Source organism: Pseudophryne corroboree, unplaced genomic scaffold (assembly GCF_028390025.1).
Source record: "Pseudophryne corroboree isolate aPseCor3 unplaced genomic scaffold, aPseCor3.hap2 scaffold_901, whole genome shotgun sequence".
Taxonomy (NCBI): Eukaryota; Metazoa; Chordata; class Amphibia; order Anura; family Myobatrachidae; genus Pseudophryne; species Pseudophryne corroboree.
In genome coordinates, this window is record NW_026970481.1 from 123,888 (window position 1) to 142,787 (window position 18,900).

Consider the following 18,900-nt stretch of genomic DNA (forward strand, 5'->3'; position numbering starts at 1 on the left):
TTTCTTAGGGAATGTTTGGCTCTCTTGATAGAATTATGGCTGTATCCCCTCTCTCTGAGCCGCCGTGTGAGTTCATCACTCTGTTGTTGGAATATACTAGCTTCAGAGCAATTTCTGCGCAGCCGCAGAAATTCGCCTTTTGGTATATTCTCCACAGTCGGTGGAAAGTGATGGCTCGTCTGGTGGAGTAGCGTATTAGTGGCTGTGATTTTATGAAAAAGTTTAGTTTCTATCTGACCATGATTGTTCTTGTAGATTTTTATATCCAAAAAGGAAATTTCAGTATCACTGATTTCGTAAGTCAATTTTAGATTTAGGCTATTGCAGTTGAGTTTATCAATAAACTGAAGCAAAAGTTCTTGTCCTGCATCCCAAATTACAAAAATATAATCGATGTAGCGATACCACATGATCACATGTCTCGTAAATTGTTCGTTTTCACCACTAAACACCATTTCTCTTTCCCACCATCCTAAGTAGAGGTTGGCATAAGTTGGCGCACATGCCGCGCCCATGGCTGTCCCTCTTACTTGCAGGAAAAATTTATCATCAAAGGTAAAAAAAAATTAAAAATTAAAACATTATAAAAATTAGTTAAATATATAAATATATTAAACCATTATATCCATCTTTTTAACTAACCCCCTTTTTCTTTGATTAATTTTTTCCTGGAAAACACATGTACAATACCAATAATCTTTCGCACTATAGTGTGTTTTTTTCTACTAATATGTGTGTATTTATTTATTTGTTTACTGTTGTATATTTACATGTATTTATATAGGTGCATGTGTACATGCATGCACGGCTGCCTAAATACAGACCCATTTTTTTAGGCATGGATCTATCATCCTATGTTGCATTTATTTATCCCCCAATGGTGGCTTATTCATAGTCGTAATTAACAATACACAATGGATTACATAAGGCAAAATAACTACATATCAACGAAATATCCATTGAGTGTATCAATATTGATTTCGATTTTTGAATATTTTGATATTTAAATGGATATGTCTTTTGGAAAATGATGTACACGGGGACGACCTGAAAATAGATGCAAATATATAGTTACTTTATGGTTAAAAAATCTTTTTGATGAATCAGCTTTGCAGTAATCAATTAGGTGTGACCTTCCGTTCTGAAAGAGGTCCTCATATAATTGTTTTTTTCCTAGTGGTCCACGTACCCGTCAATCTAAATTTTTAGTGATTGATGATCATTAAGGTTCTGCCATATATAGCCGGTGAATGAGGTGTGCTGTAGACGCTGCATGTGACGGGATGTGAACAAGCTTAATGAGTGAAACGCGTTATCCAGTCCACAGCTGAACCGGAGCTGATGCCGCTGCTAGTGGGAGATTTGTGAGCCCACACGCCGGTGAATCGGGCTTCACTTTTTTCAAACCACAACATTTTTTTTCCCTAATTAGGCACCCCTACTCAGCTAACTCTAATTCCCGCATTGCGCTGCGGCTCCCTGCAATGTCCTTGGATATCAGGTAGCCGTATGCGCTCTAACAGGAACAGCAGAACGGCTTCTTTCTTCCTTCATCAGTGGAACACCCGGCTACTCTCTCATCTTCCATCCGCTGATTACCATAGGCGCAGGTAAAATCATGATGGAATGACAGCAGAAGTTGCAGAATAAACTCCCTGATTTCTTTTTTCTCTCTCTCATGGTAGATGATCTCAATGTTAATTTTCCACTGATTGACACATGTTATGATCGTATAATTTTATTACTATGATGTGCCCTAATCACCTTTAATTGTTATACCCATTTCATATGTGGCTTTTGGTGGATATGTACATTTGAAATAACGCTGTGTCTATTTGATCTTTGGACGCTAGATGATCTCTAGAGCATGGTTAAGTTTTCATTATCTGACACATGGTATCATGATCGAATAGTTTTTGTCACTATGATGTGCCTTAATCACCTTTAATTGGTATTTATACCCATTTTTAGGTGTTTTTTTTGGTGAATATGTGAAAACAAAGTAGCTAATACACTGTGTCTATTTGATTTTTGGAAGCCTATCTTGTTTAAATGTTAACTTTGATTCATACAGGCTCTCATATTTAATCATAATTGAACATAGATTAGTTTAATCACCTTATCATTTAAGCTAATTTTGACTATGTATGTTGTAGATTTATGTTTTTGATAGGGTGTTAAAAACGTCACATTATGACGCTTCGTATTGAGAAACTTGTATCCTATAGATATGACTGAACAATGGTATTAGCGGTCACAATTAAAAAGGCACATTGTATCTTCTCAATTAGATATAATATACTGATTACGGCCTAAATAACCCTTACAGCTGAACTGTGGACACCTGAGTGTATCTGTTGTAAGCTATATCCATTTATTGCACTCTACAAACGTAAATTAACTTACATACTGGCCTTTTTACCACAAGCTCTGTGATAAATCATTTTTTGCAGCATGTGTGTGATACTTGTATGAGCTTGCATTTTGTGGAAATTTGGGATTATTTACCTTTTACAGTATTCTTAGACAAAAACCTATTGACTAACATGGTATTCTAATATATTATGTTTATGCTATACCAACATACATTGATCACTTAATGAGATTGAGAATATTATCCGTTGTCTATACCAAATATAATTATAGCCGGATAGAGCTACCTGTCATAAGGAAGGAATTCTATAGCAGTGCTATACACATTCTGCTACCATTATTTCCTGCCTTTATGATAATTTTTGTTTTATAACAAGAGTGCCGTTTTTCAGGGACAATTCACCTCGATACCAATACAGGTTTTAACGAGGATAGGATTGTGGTCATCAACTGTGGGCTTTCATAACTCATAAAATACCCACTTTAGGAATAATTTTATATTAAATTGAATAGCAGGGTATGACTTTTTGCTGCAAAAACTTTTTTGTATATACAATCTCTGAAATTTAGACATATTTAATAAAAGTTACATTTTAATAATATCAGTACTCTTCATGTACAGGTGTACTATTAGTAAGAGTGCCCCAAAAAAAGAGTCTTCTTTTCTTTCTATAACAATGTGCTATTTCTGACTCTGGGGAGCACCACCAACCATTGAAATTTATTGGAAAGATATTCTTTTCCAGTCTAAATAATAAGGTAGTTGGTTATATATATATATTTCACCAATCTCCTGCTGAAATACACCTCCTCTCTTAGGAGGTCTTCTGTAGAGACGGGAGAGTTCTAGTGCGGTTTGTCTCACCACCTTTTATCCCATCATCCATAAAGTAACTGTACTATTTATACTAAAAATGAACGTTCCATTTTGTTTTTCCATTCCTTTACCTTTCCCTTCCCTTTCCCTTCTTTTCTCGCCAAATCAAAGCATCAATCATCAAATCCACTAAGAATTGAGGGTGGGGAAATTTTCTTTAGCAATTATCTGAGAAATAATGAAATCTGATTCCCTATTACATGAGCAATCAAAAACACGTCCATACCCAAACCAACTGACACTATTGGTTACAGAAAGGGAAACTTAAAGGTACCTACACCTGGAGAACATATGAGGTAATTGACTAAGGCCTTTGGGTTTAAAGGCCATCAGACTTACTGCAAAAGCCTTCCATTACTCATCAAACACAGAAACATACAATTTGATGGCAGATAAGAACCACTTGGCCCATCTAGTCGGCCCCTTTTTTACCATATTTTTATCTCAACCTTACTTGATCCTTATTTTTTGTAAGGATATCCTTATGTCTATCCCATGCATGTTTAAATTGCTCTGCTGTCTTAGCCTCTACCACCTCTGATGGGAGACTATTCCACTTGTCTACTACCCTTTCTGTGAAATATTTTTTCCTCAAATTCCCCTGAACCTCACACCCTCTAGTCTCAGTGCATGTCCTTGTGTCCCATTGCTTCTGTTCATTTGGAGAATATTTCCCTCCTGGACTTTGTTAAAACCCTTGATATATTGACAGTTTCCATCATTTCCCCCCTTTCCCTTCTCTGCTCCAAACTATACATATTGAGATTTTTTAGTCTTTCTGGGTATGTTTTGTATTGTAGGCCATGCACCATTTTAGTTGCCCTTCTTTATACGGTTTCTAATATATTAATATCCTTTTGAAGATATGGCCTCCAGAATTAAACACATTATTCTTAATGAGGCTGTACCAATGACCTATACAGTGGCATCATTACTGCTTTCTTTCTGATGCTAATTCCTCTCCCAATGCAGATGATCATCTCACTGGCCTTCCTCATTGCTTTATTACATTGCTTACCTGCCTTTAAGTCACCGGAAATAGTGACTCCTAGATCCCTTTCCTCCTCAGTTGTTTCCAGTATAGTGCCATTAATACTATATTTAGCCTTTGGATTTTTGAGACCCAACTGCAAGATTTTGCATTTTTTGACTTTAAACTGTAATTGCCACACTCTTGACCATTCCTCTAGTCTACCTAGATCTTCAATCATTTGTTTTACCCCACATGGTGTTTCTACCCTTTTGCATACTTTTGTGTCATCTACAAAAAGGCATACTTTACCTTTAATGTCACTTGCAATGTCACTAATAAAGATATTAAAAAGCACTGGTACAAGAACAGTTCTCTGGGGTACTCCACTGGTAACATATCCTTCCTGAGAATGCACTCAATTTACCACAACTCTCTTAAAGTAAAAGAAAATATTTTTTGAGCATTCAAAATATTTTATTATCTATATGTCTTTATTATATGTTTGTTGGAATTATAACAAAAATTAGTAGTAAATGAAATGGTTAGTTAACCCGCCTGCAATATTAGGATTCAGTTGAGGACCTGGATAGCAAACAATACACACAGGGCATTATTTGATTGACTGACATCCCATGAGTGTATCACCTGCCCACTTGAAAGCTTTTGCTGGAAAGTATCCTGTTGCTTTGTAATAAATCTGCACCAAAATTGTGCTTAGTGAGGAGTTACATTATAAATACTTTGATCTGTTTTAAAGAGACATGATGATGATTTTTGATGATGATGATGATGATGATGATGATGATGATGATGATGATAATGATGATCATCATCATCCTAGTAGTCATCCAGCGATATACAATTACTCAAAGTCATTTACCATAGGCAACTGCATCAATGGGGGCTATCCGATTGTCCCCAAAAAGTTCAATGTTTTGCTCCCCATTAATTTTTGCCTACAATTGTATCTAATTTCAAGCAGCAATATTTACAGTATATCCTATTCATTCTAATGCAAGGGGAAAAAATGGATTTTAATTACCATACCAATTACCATAGTCCATAGAGGATACTGGGGTTCCATTTAGTATCATGGGGATGTACCAAAGCTCCCAAACTGGGAGAGTGCTGAGGTTCCTGCAGAACTGATTGGCCTCTGAGGACCTTCAGTTTGGTCAAAGTATCAAACTTGTAGAACCTAGCAAACTTGTTCAAATCTGACCAAGTAGCTGCTCGGCAGAGCTGTAAAGCTGAGACTCCCCTGGCAGCCACCCAAGAAGAACCCACCAACCTAGTAGAGTGGGCCTGTACAGAGCTTGGGACAGGCAATCCTGCCATGGAATAAGCATGCTGGATAGTAAGCTTGATCCAGCAAGAAAATGACTGCTTTGAAGCAGGACACCCAATTTTATTGGGATCATAAAAACAAACAGCGAGTCTGATTTCCTGTAACGAGCCGTTCACTTTACATACACCCTTAAAGCCCTAAAAATATCCAAAGACTTTTAAGTAGTGAGGTGTCTGTGACAACAGGAACCACGATAGGTTAGTTGATGTGAAATGCAGACACCATGTTAGGAAGGAATTGCTGACGAGTTCTGACTTCATCTCTGTCTACATGGAAAATTAGAAATGGGCTCTTGTATGACAAGGCCACCAACTCCGACACACATCTTGCTGAAGCCCGGTCCAACAGTGCGACAGTCTTCCACATAAAAGATATTTGACTTCAACCTCCTGTAAAGGTTAAAACCAGTCTGACTGGAGGAACTGCAGCACCAAATTGAGATCCCAAGGTCCCGAGGGAGGAACAAAAGGAGGTTGAATGTGCAGAACCCCTTTCAAGATCGTATGGACCTCTGGGAGAGAAACCAAATGTTTCTGAAAGAACATGGATAAGGCCGAAATCTGGACCTTAATGGAGCCCAGACATAGGCCCACATCCACGCCAAAGCAGTAGATGTCTCAGATTAAATCCCACTGCAGACATCTTTCTACTCTCACACCAAGAGATGTATTTCTTCCAAATACAGTGGTAATATTTAGACATTACCCTTTTTCTGGCTTGGATCATAGATTATAGTCGGGATGACCTTACTGGAATCCCTTTCCAGCTAGAAATAGCCATTCAACTTCCATGCCTTCAAACCTAACCATGGTAATTCTTTATAGTCAAACGGCCACTGTTGCAGAAGATCCTCACAAAGAGGTATAGGCCACAAATTTTCTAGTAGCATCTCCAGAAGGTCCTTCTTGGCCAGTCCAGAGCAATGAGTATTGCTTGAACCCTTTCCCTTCTTATTCTTTTGAGAATTATTGGGTTCAGAGGAAGTGGAAAAAACACATACACCATCTGATAGATCCTTGGAGTCACCAGAGCTCCACCGCCACTGCCTGTGGGTCTCTTGACCTGGAACAATCCCACTTGAACTTCTTGTTGATACGAGAGGCCATCATGTTGATCTGTGGATATCCCCACCAACGTGTGAAGCATCTGAACACCTCCGGGTGAACGCCTCACTCCCTTGGGTGCAGGTCGTATCTGCTAAAGAAGTCTGCTTCCCAGTTGTCTACTCCTGGAATGAAGACTGCTGACAATGCCACAGTGTGTTTTTCTGCCTAGATGAGAATTCCTGTCACCTCTGACATTGCTGCTCTGCTTCTCATTCCGCACTGTCGGTTTACAGTATGTACGATACCACCGTCATATTATCCAACTCAACCTGAATAGCTTGATCTTGAAGAAGATATGAGGCCTGCATAAGGGTTTTATATATAGCCCTGATTTCCAGTATGTTGATTGGAAGGAAGACTTCCTGACTTGACCATCTTCCTTGAACTGCACCCCCTGAGTGACTGCTCTCCAACCTCTGAGGCTTTCATCTGTGGTTAGTATAATCCCATTCTGAATACCAAACCATCATCCCTCGATTAGGTGAAAAGTCTGAAGCCACAATAGAAGAGAAATACTGGTTCTTTGCGACAGACGTATCCTCTGGTGCATGTGAAGATGTGATCTGGACCATTTGTCCAACAGATCGAGCTGGAAAGGTCTTGCGTGAAAACTTCTGTACCTGAAGTGCCTCGTAAGAGGCTACCATTTTCCCCAGAAGGCAAATACATAGATGCACAGATATATGGGTTGGCTTCAGGACATCCCGAACCAACAATTGGATTCCCAATGCCTTTTCCAATTGAAAGAACACCTTCTGCAACTCTATGTCCAGTATCATCACCAGGAACGGAAGCCTCCATGGTGGTTTTAGGTGAGATTTTGGAAAATTCAGAATCCACATGTGATCCCTGAGTAGTCTGGTTGAAAGGACAATGCTGTCCAACAACCCTTCCCTGGATGGTGCCTTTATCAGAAGATCATCCAGGAACCGATAACTGTACACTCCCTATTTGTGGAGTAGAAACATCATCTCTGCCATCACTTTGGTAAACACCCTTGGTGCCGTGGAGAGACCAAATGTCAGTTCCCGGAACTGGTAGTGACAGTCCTGCAGTGCAAACCATAGATAAGCCTAATGAGGCAGCCAGATCAGCATGTGAAGGTACGCATCCTTAACCCAGAGACACTAGGAATTCCCCATTCTCCAGACTTGAGATCACCACTCTCAGAGACTGCATCTTGAATTTGAACACTTTTAAGTAAGGGTTCAACAATCTGAGGTTCAAATTGTTCTTACTAAACAACCTGGTTTCGGTACTAAAAACAACTTGGAATAGTACCACTTGTTTTGCAGAATAGGTGGCACTGGAACAATGACCTGAGTCTGTAACAGTTTTGAATGGCATCTTGCCAAGTTATGCATGCCTCTTGTAAAGCTGGTAAGCCTGATTTGAAGAACCTGTGAGGTGGGAGCTCCTGGAACTCCAGTCTGTGGCCCTGGGAAATAAGATTTATGACCCAGGGATCCTGGCACAAACTTGTCCAGATGTGACTGAACAATTTTAGTCAGGCTCCCATCTGCCAGTCCTCCAGGCTTTGCAGTCCACTGTCATGCTGAAGACTTTGAGGAAGCAGAGCTTGAACTCTGATCCTGGGAACCAGCAGTTGCTGGTTTTCATGGTTTACCTCTAGCGCCCCTGGTGGCTGTAGGGGAACATCTGGTTTTGCCCTTGAACTTGGCTGTCCAAAAGGGCTGCAAAATGGAAACTGAGAAGGCCTTCCTGGCTGGGGGATCTGAAGATATGTGGACTTACCAACAGTAGCTTTGGAGATCCATTTATCCAGTTCATCTCTGAATAAGGCCTCTCCTGTAAGTGGCAGGCCTTCCATGCCTTTCCTGGAGTCCACATCAGCAGTCCACTGGCGTAGCCATAAGCCCCTGCTTGCTGGCACTGCCATCGCAGTGGCGCGTGCATTAAGAAAGCTTATTTCTTTTATGGCTTCCACCATAAAGTTTGTAGAGACCTGTATATGCTTCAGGAGTAAAAGAGTCTCCCCCCTAGATAAGGAATCTAACCCTTCAATTAGGTTACCTGACCATTTAGCAATGGCCTTAGTGATACATGCACATTACATAGAATCCTCTAGGATACATGCTGTGAGGCCAGTTTCAAGTCTCAGAAAGTCTGTTGTATCCATACATTTGGTCATAACTAATCGTTGCAATGTGCTACAATCTACCCATAGCTATCAAATTAACACACACATTCTCGTGATTATTTTGACACTAAGCATGATATGTTAAACTTGTTCCATTCCAATAATACAATATAGATCTAATGTTATACTCTATTATATAAATACATTATAATGTCTAGTGCTTGACATGTTTTGTCTATGTGTAATTTATGTGTTGTATGAAATATGTGTTGAATATATCTTTGTGGTCTGTCTGTGTGAATGCATATGCTACCATATATCGCTGATAACGCTGCGTGTATGCGCACGCACAGAGACCCATCTGTTTGGCGTTTGTATGTGGTGTGTATGTAATATTTTTGACTTCGACACCGGGTAAGTTTTGTGATGTAGGCCATGCACCATTTTAGTTTCCCTTCTTTGTACACTTTCTAATGTATTTATATCCTTCTGGAGATATGGTCTCCAAAAGTGGACACAGAATTCCAGATGGGGCTGTAACAATGACCTATACAGTGGCATTATCACCTCTTTTTCCCTCCTACTGATTCCTCTCACTATGCAACCAAGCATCTGACTTGGCTTTCTCATTGCTTTGTTGTATTGCTTTCCTGCCTTCAAGTAACTTGAAATAGTGACTCCTAAATCCCTTTCCTACTCAGTAGTTTCCATTATAGTACCCTTGATACTGTATTTAGCCTTTGGGTTTTTGGGACCCAAGTGCATGATTTTACATTTTTTAGCATTAATCTGTAGTTGCCACGTTCTTGACCATTTCTCAAGCCTACCTAGGTCATCAATCATTTGTTTTACCCTTCCCGGTGTGTCTACCCTGTTGCATATGTCTGTATCATCTGCAAAAAGGCATACAGTACTTTCCCTTCAATACCATTTGCAATGTCACCAACAAAGATATTAAAGAAACTGGACCAAGTACAGATCCCTGGGGTACTCCACTGGTAACAATTCCTTCCATAGATTGCTTTCCATTTAAAACAACAGCCTGTTTCCTATCCTGCAACCAGGTTCTTATCCATTTAACTGTTTTATAATCCACCCCCACACTTTCAAGTTTATTTAGCATTCTGCGATGTGGGACAGTGTCAAATGCTTTGCTAAAGTCTAGATATGCTACATCTACAGCTCCCCCTTGATCTATTATTTTCATCACAGAGTCAAAAAAGTCAATAAGATTTGTTTGGCATGATCTCCCACCAGTAAATTCATGCTGTTTTGGATCCTGTAAGTTGTTTGAGTTAAGATATTCCACAACTCTTTCTTTGAATAGTTTTTCCATTACTTTCCTTACTACTGATGTAAGGCTTACTGGTCTGTAGTTACTTGCTTCTTCCTTACTTCCACTTTTGTGCAGTGGAACTACATTTGCTCTTTTCCAGTCCTCTGGAATGGCACTTGTATTTAGAGACAGGTTAAATAATTCTGTTAAAAGGTGTAACCAGCGCATCTTTTAGCTCTTTGAGTATCCTTGGGTGTATCTTATCTGGCCACATTGATTTATCCACTTTTAGTTTTGAAAGTTCTGTTAGGACCTTCTCCTTTGTAAATGTACTTTCATCTACCTTATTTTAATGAATGTCCTTGCAACTTAACTGTGGCCCCAACCCTTCTCCTTCTGTAGTAAATACTGAGCAAAAATTATTATTTAGATTATCTGCTATTGCCTTGTCTACCTCCACCAAATACTCACTCTCTGTCTTAAGTCTTATTATTCCTCCATTTGATTTTCTCCTTTCACTTATATACTTAAAAAAAAGTTTTATTCCCTTTATCTACTGACTGGGCCATTTTCTCCTCAGCTTCTGCCTTTGCACATCCCATCACTTTCTTAGCATCCTTCTGTCTGTCAACTCATTATTATTTTGAGTCTGTATTTCCTAAAAGCTATCTTTTTTGCTTTCACACTAGTTCATACTTCTTTTGAGAACGATACTGGCTTCCTTTTCCTGGTGCTTTTCCTAACCCTTTTAATACAAAGGTCTGTTGCACTTAGTATTGCACTTTTCAGTTTTCCCCACCTCTCCTGCACTCCAAGTTCCTCCAGCCCACTAATGATTCACTTGAGCATCTCCCATTTTTGCAAAGTCAGCATTTGTAAAATCCAACACCTTTGTTTTTGTGTGACAGGAGTTTGATCCTGTCTTTATACTAAACCATACTGTTTGTTGATTACTGGATCCCAGGTGCTCACCCACATATATGTCGGATATCCTGTCACCATTTGCAAGAATTAAATCTAATATTGAGTCTTTGCAAGGGGGCTCCCTCACCAATTGCTTGAGAGATGCAGAAAGGAATGTAGAAATTTGCCACTTGTAGCTGAACTTGCAAAACACCCCTCCCAATTTACATCAGGTAAATTAAAGTATCCCATGATTATGACTTCTCCCTTTAAAGCCATTTTAGTGCTGGCCAACAATAGGTTCCTGTCCAAATCCGGCCCCTGGCCTGGTGGTCTATAGATCACCCCAATGCGAATAATGTCTTTCTCCCCATTTTCTATGGTGACCCAAAGGGCCTCAGTCTTATCTTCAATATTTTGTATTGAAGTAGCATTTATGTTTTTTATCACATACTGTACATTGCTTCCCCTCCTCCTATTCTTCCCATTCTATCCTTCCTAATTATATTGTATCCTGGTATAGCTATGTCCCAGTCATGATTCTCATTGCACCATGACTCTGGAATTGCCACAAAATCCAGGTATCTCTTGTCATTATTGCAGTTAGCTCTGGAATTTTATCTCCTAAGCTCCTAGCATTTGCACACATAGCTTAAAAAATTGTGTATGTGCATTTGTTATTAGTAGCCATGTCCAGACCGTACAAAATAAATGACAAGGTTAAAGTTGAAATTACCTGTTTGGGGATGTTGCTCAGTTGTTTTTTTTACTAATTAGGAATCACACTCTATCCTTTACACCATGACTACACCTCACTAAATGTAAATATGTAATACACCTGACTACAAATGGCCAAGTGATCAAAGGCGGTAAACACCAGACAGCATGCAATAATAAACTATGTTTCACTGAGCAACTTCCCCACACATACAATGCCAATTACAAGCAAATCAAAAAACATACATGAGTTTGCATAAGAGAGAACTGTAGTGAGCAGATTGGGGATGTCTTTTCATAGTTTAAAAAAACAGATAACATTGGTATATGTGAGAATTCAAATGTTTTTGGTAAGCTACTGTATAAACATAAATTTGAGTAGTTGTGGATGAAGTGAAAAGGTCTTGCAGCGTTCCAAACACAGATTTAAGTTATAAGTGTCTGGGTTACTCAGGCTGGAGTAGTTTGATGTGTAGAGGAAATTGACTCACATTTGTTTGAAATCTGTCCTTCAGTGGTCCAGGTTGTGGATTGATTGTTGTCCTTCTGTTTACCTTCGTTTTTACGTCGGTGTAACATTGAAATTATGTTTAAAATTGTATTTCTCCTTTGAATAATGTCCATTGAATTAATGGCCACAAGCCTAAAGCCAAAGCCTCCTTAATGCTCTATAAGTAATGGACCAAGCATGTGAATACACTGATTACACCCAACTCCAATAATCCCTCCCCCAGCAATGGCTAGTAATAAAACAGTTTAAAGAAAACAAACTAACATACCAACCACTGAGATTTATCAGAGTCATGCCCTCATGCCCATACTCAGGAGATAACATTCCAATTTATAAATAGCAACCCATCATGTGCATAAGCAATCTAATAAAAATGCAGATTCCTTATACCTATAGCAATGCTATCATTCTTAACACCCAATTTGCTAAGTAGTAATTCAGTGCAATCAGTAGTGATAATCTGCAGCTCTCATTTTCAGTTGACCTATACAAGTATATAAATTCACAAGCAGTCATTTGTGTGCAATGTTCTGCAGGAGGCTAGTAGATGGAATTACCTAGACAAGTATATATTCACAAGCAGTCATTTGTGTGCAATGTTCTGCAGGAGTCTAGTAGATGGAATTACCTAGACAAGTATAACTTCACAAGCAGTCATTTGAGTGCAATGTTCTGCAGGAGGCTAGTAGATGGAATTACCTAGACAAGTATATATTCACAAGCAGTCTTTTGTGTGCAATGTTCTGCAGGAGGCTAGTAGATGGAATTACCTAGACAAGTATATCTTCACAAGCAGTCATTTGAGTGCAATGTTCTGCAGAAGGCTTGTAGATGGAATTACTTGGACAAGTATATATATTCACAAGCAGTCATTTGTGTGCAATGTTATGCAGGAGGCAAGTAGATGGAATTACCTAGACAAGTATATATTCACAAGAAGACATTTGTGTGCAATGTTCTGCAGGAGGCTAGTAGATGGAATTACCTGTTGAAGAGAAGGAAGAAGGAGGGTCACAATCAATATCAGTTGAAGATGTGACCAGTATATATAATAAACGTTGGTGTAACGTCGAAATTATGTGGTTATCTGGGCCACCCTGGCAGCTGTGTATAAAATTTTTTAGTGTGTTCTCAATTCTACGATTAGCCATGTTTTTCAGGGTTTGCTGCTCCAGGTAATACTATTTTTTGTGATAACGTGGATACTGATGCATCCATTATTGGTGGACATTCCCATATTTTCCAATCCTCCAGAGGAAAAGGAAAGGATGAGAGTAATCTCTAAGGGATTTGAAATGTCCTATCAGGATTAACCCACGGGTCTTCAACCAGGGCATTTAGTTCCTTTGACACAGGAAAAATTTGGATTTCTTTTTCATATTAAAATAAGATTCCTCACACTCCTCTGGCACTTTATCAGGAATTTGTAGAACATCTCTGATAACTTCTATAAGAACTTCTTTTCCATGTGACAGAGCAGCATTCCCCCCTCAGAGTCCACCTTCCCCTCCTCCATGTCTGACCCCTCAATAACTGAGTCAGACTGCCGGATATGGGCTAGAGTACATTGTGGACAATTTGTAGGAGTGTGAGATGCTGGTTTGGGGATTGAGTCTCTACTCATAAACTCATCCACAGACTGTTTTAAGTATTACGTCTCTTTCTCATTGTGGGACAAGTTAGTAGAAATGTTTAACATAATTTATTTAATGGATTCCAGCCATGCTAGTCAGCCCTGCTATTCTGGGAAGGTGCACTATCCTGAGTATACTGTAGTGAGCCCCCTGGGCCAGAGGAACACTCTGCCGTACATGAAACATACTCTTTGCCTGACATAATGTAAATGTGACAGTACAAACACACAGAAACATGTTAAAGCACACTTAATCCACAAAGAGCCCGTCCAGGGAGACGCAGATAAGATGGAGCCAGCACCCAACGCACTTATAGCTAATGCCAAGCTTAGCCAGGGCGCAGAATAAGTACCCAGATTGGGGACTTAGTACATAAATAATCGCTCCCCCCTGCCATGACACCCTGGTACCGCTGAGACTCAGTTCGCTCCCTCATAAGTGGTGTATCCGCAATGTGTACTGAGTCAGGAGATGCAATCCTCCCCATTTAGAAGCCGTGCATTTCCATACCATCGTGCTGCCATAATGGCCAGTGACCCACTAACCAGGATGCCAGCTCAGTACTCACCACTCTTCAGTCTTCTAGCTCTGTTAGGGGTGGCGGCATGCTGCGGGAATGTACACTTGCCTTGGTGGGACTTACAAATAATTCTCTCAGGAGCTCAGTATCCTGTACAGTGGGTAACAGGACCATTAACCCATTAGTAGGTTGGGCCTTTCCCCCCCTAAGTCTTACGAAGCAGGCAGGCTGGTGCCAACCAGTCCTGGCTGAAAATAACAAACAGAGTCTGGTACGAGGTGGCTAGGGGGAGAAGCCAGCACACCCAGTCAAACTTCTTAAAGTACCCATGGCTCCTTGTAGACCCGTCTATACCCCATGGTGCTAAATGGTACCCCAGTATCCTCTAGGACGTAAGAGAAAGTGTAGAATATCCCAGGATATGCCAGGCTGACTGGTCACACTTAGGAGGAGGACCTACAACACATTATGCCTCTGTCATAATGGGAATCAGTTTCATCATGGTCAGCAAATGGCTAAATTCAATAGTTAATCAGAACTGCACAACATATGTAAGACTCCTGGGACAATACAGTCTCTTCCTGAATAGCATCAATTTAATGTACTGTACTATATTTGCCATTTAAAGTATGTGCATCACTATCAAAAATTGAGTCCAAATATATTATGCCCAATGTCAGTGACCGCATCTTGTACTTTCAAAGGTGCAGTATTTATATAATGTAATTCATTGTTTAAATACTGTAACTCCAAATCAGCAGTCCATTTTACTTTTTACATTGATGCATACATTCTATATTTTCTTGTAGATACAGTGGTCTGGCTGATAGGGCCGTTGGAACAACAGTATTTCAGAAAAATACTGAACTTAATACTTTTTATTACTCAACAAACCAACATCCAAAACATTTGAAGGATTCAATACCTATTTTATAATTGATGGGGATTGTAATCCTTCACCACTTTTTACTTTGTCAGTCAGTAAATATACTCTGAGACTCAGTATTATATTAAAATATAGAAATACAGTATATTGGTGCATAAAAGTGAATGTTAACAAAGAGTAGCATGCAATTTATGAATGATAAGTAGTATAAGAATCAATACTCAGCTTATTTGTAAAAAAGTGTTTGAGTTTGTGGTGTGGTGCCCCTGGATTTGGTGTGGATGGGCTACCTTGGGTAGCACACCATAATATTTGTTTAGCACTTTGGTAACACTCTTATTTATTTTTACACTAACACTACTCTTTGGAGTATTTTACTAACACCCTTATTTTTGTATCACTTTTTAACACATAGCTCATGCTTCTTTCCTATTAATACATATTAATACTTTAGTATTTTAATGATGTGCTGCCCTGGGGTGGATGGGCTTGAGCCAGCTTTGTGAGGTTCTCATCCTGGACTTATACTTAGTATTAGGGACCTCAAGCAATAGAGATGCCTTGAAGTGGCCTGGAGGATTATCATATCTTTTGCAAAATATAGGTAACCAAGATCTCTAAAGTTTCAATGACCATATACTGTACTGTACAGGTCTTGTTACTAGTAGCTCTTGGGGTGTGTGGGAAAAATCCTTTTTTTTTTTTAGATTTAAATTCTCTCCAGAGCAACATGCATGCACTTAGCGGAGTTGGGGCCCCCTGAGCTCCCACAGCTGCAAACAGCAGTCAGACAGAGGAGAACTGAAGCCATTGTAGGCATCAGGGATGCCTAAACTGCAGTGGGTGCTGGACAGCGCCAGCCCACCATGGCCCTTGGAGACCAGTGCTGTCAGACCTTGTAAGAGGGTAATGGGCTCTGGCATGATGTGATATTACCTTCCCCTCTAGATTGTGCACAAAACACCCCACAAAAACATTTGGTGGAATTGGAGAAGGAGCTTAGGGGAATGGACATCAGAGGACTTTATCTAACATTTTTCCTCAGGTCCAAAGCGCTTTCAATCTATCAAATAGTGAATGGATACTCTGGAAATTCTGACTTCCAGAATATGTATCACCTTTTATTCCAACTGGTGGTCAACTGTAGTGGCAAGAGGATGTCTGGATGTTGCACACTGATTTAAAACAAGGGATTTAAGGACAGAAACATGAAACACATTAAGTAATCTGAGTGTGTCCTGATTTATCAGTCTGCATACCATTGCGTTAATTACTGGTATGATTTGTAAAGGAACAATGAACCTGGGAGTAAGTTTAATGCTGGGAACTTTCATTTGCAGGTGTCTAAATGACAGTCAAACTGTATCACAAGGTTTCCATAATTGAGTTCTTCTCTCCCTGTGGGAGAAATGTTTGTAACATGTAGAAACATTCCATACTGTAAATTCATTTACACCTCAATCCAAATTTTAACAAAATGTCGGAGATGTCATGGAACACTAAAAGAGCTACTGTATGGCAGGGGGGCAATTCTGGTAAAATACATTCAGAATGTAAAAAGGAGAATAACTAGTGACTCCATAAAACAAGTTGTGAGCCAGCACAGCCTATGGTAAAATTGGAACCATATCATACTGTACTGATTGGTGAAGATGTAAATTCTAAAAAACTTTTCCAGATCTTCATTTAATCATTCAGTATGTCCATTGCTCTGTGGGTGAAATGCTTTAGAAAAACTCAAGTTTACATAGATTGAAACACTTGCAAAGTGCTCTCCAGAGAAAATATCCTTGGTGAGCTTGTGTAGCTTAAAAATCTCTTTAATAAAACATCCACCACCTTTGGAGCTGTAGGTAATCTATTTAGAGAAACATAATAAACTGCCTTGGAGAACCTGGCAACTACTACCCAGACAGTATAGAATACAGTAGGCTGATCCATAATAAATTCCATTTAGATATATGTCTATAGATGGTCACAAACTGGCATAAGATGTAAAAAAAAACCTAGGAGCTTGAGAAAGAATATTTTCCTGGGCACAGGTAGAACAGGCTGCCTCAAAGTCCTTAATATCCTGATAAACAGATAACCACCAAAAAATGTCTGCAGTTTAAATCCAAAGTAAATTATTTTTTAGCCAGTAAAATGAGACACTTGTGCCCACTGAAGTAACTTTGAATGTTTTCACCAGATAATTCTTTACTGCTACTGACATGAAGCAAGATGGATTCAAAATGGGGTTGTCTTCACAGGTAGCCTCTTCCTCAGTGACACAAAATGAGTGAGTGAGACAATGCATCGACCTTGACATATGTGATGGCTACATTGAATTAGTAAAAAAACAACCACCACCTGGCTGGCGGTGATTCAACCTGTGATCTAGTTGAAGATACTGTACAACAGATTCTTACAGTTTGTGAAAACCATCACAGAGAACTTTGTTCCCTCCAACAGGTTCTGCTACTCCTCAAAGGCAAGTTATTGGCAGAAACGCATAGTCTCCCACTATGTAATTCTTCTCAGGAGCTGAAAACTTGCAGGAAAAGATGCCAGAAAAGTACCAGTACAAGCTATGGGCCTTATTCAGGGGTAGTTGTAAATGTCTTCATCACTGCATCTTTGTACACAGTGGCTGTGTGAAAATATCTAAATACCACAGGAGGCATCTTGTGTAAAAAGACACCAACTGCCAGCTTCTATGATCTGCTAGATGCATCTGAAGAAGCATCATCAGATGAACATCATGACCATCGCTCGCAGCATTGGACATTTAAGTATGGGTGGTGTAGTGGTTAGCAATACTGTCTCAAAGCACATGGGTTAAATTCTCTCCATGGCCCTAACTGTGTGGCATTTGTATATTATCCTCATGCTTGCTTTAGTTTCCTCTGGGCACTCCAGTTTCCTCCCATAATCCCAAAATATACTGGTAGGTACAGATAGAGCCACGCTAGTAAATGGAGAGCGTCTCCGTCCAGGCGAGCGCTCACATCCAGACATAGCCGCTCAGAATGGGAGCATCTCTGTGCACTCCCGGCTTGACTAGGCAGACGAATCGCCTAGTCACGCAGGAAATACACATTTGTGATGGAGCCGTCTGTACATTGGTTCCCAACAACAAAAAGAACCCTAGTGTGTAAGTGTGTGTACTGTATGTACATGGGGATACTAGATGGGCCAAATAATTCTTATCTGTCATCAAATTCTATGTTTCTATGTAACCCAAGGGTCACTCAGAATATCTATTACATCTAAGCTGCTGAGGCAAGTCATTCTGCACCTGAAGATGCATACAGTACGTTTGTTTTGGAAATCCCACAATACAAAAGTGACACTCCTATGTTTTGTGCAATGCTCCCTGTCTCCACTCCCAAATGGCTACAGCATGTCAATGAATCTGTGACTTACTGCTCACACTGAGCTAAGACGCAGCTGCATAAAAATAAGAACAGTGTTCACCTTTGATTCAGCCGCTGTGTTCATTTTTGAAAAGACAGGTACTAATAAATCTGGAGAGGTCACCACTTCCAGGAATAAAGTCTAGTCAGGATCTGGTTGCTTCAGAATTGGTGGAGATGTACAGAGTTTTTTCACATGATAGCAATATTTTTCACTTCAAGGGACCATGCTTTGGTATTTTGTGATTTCCTGGTGAGTGCTGTGATGGGAGCCACT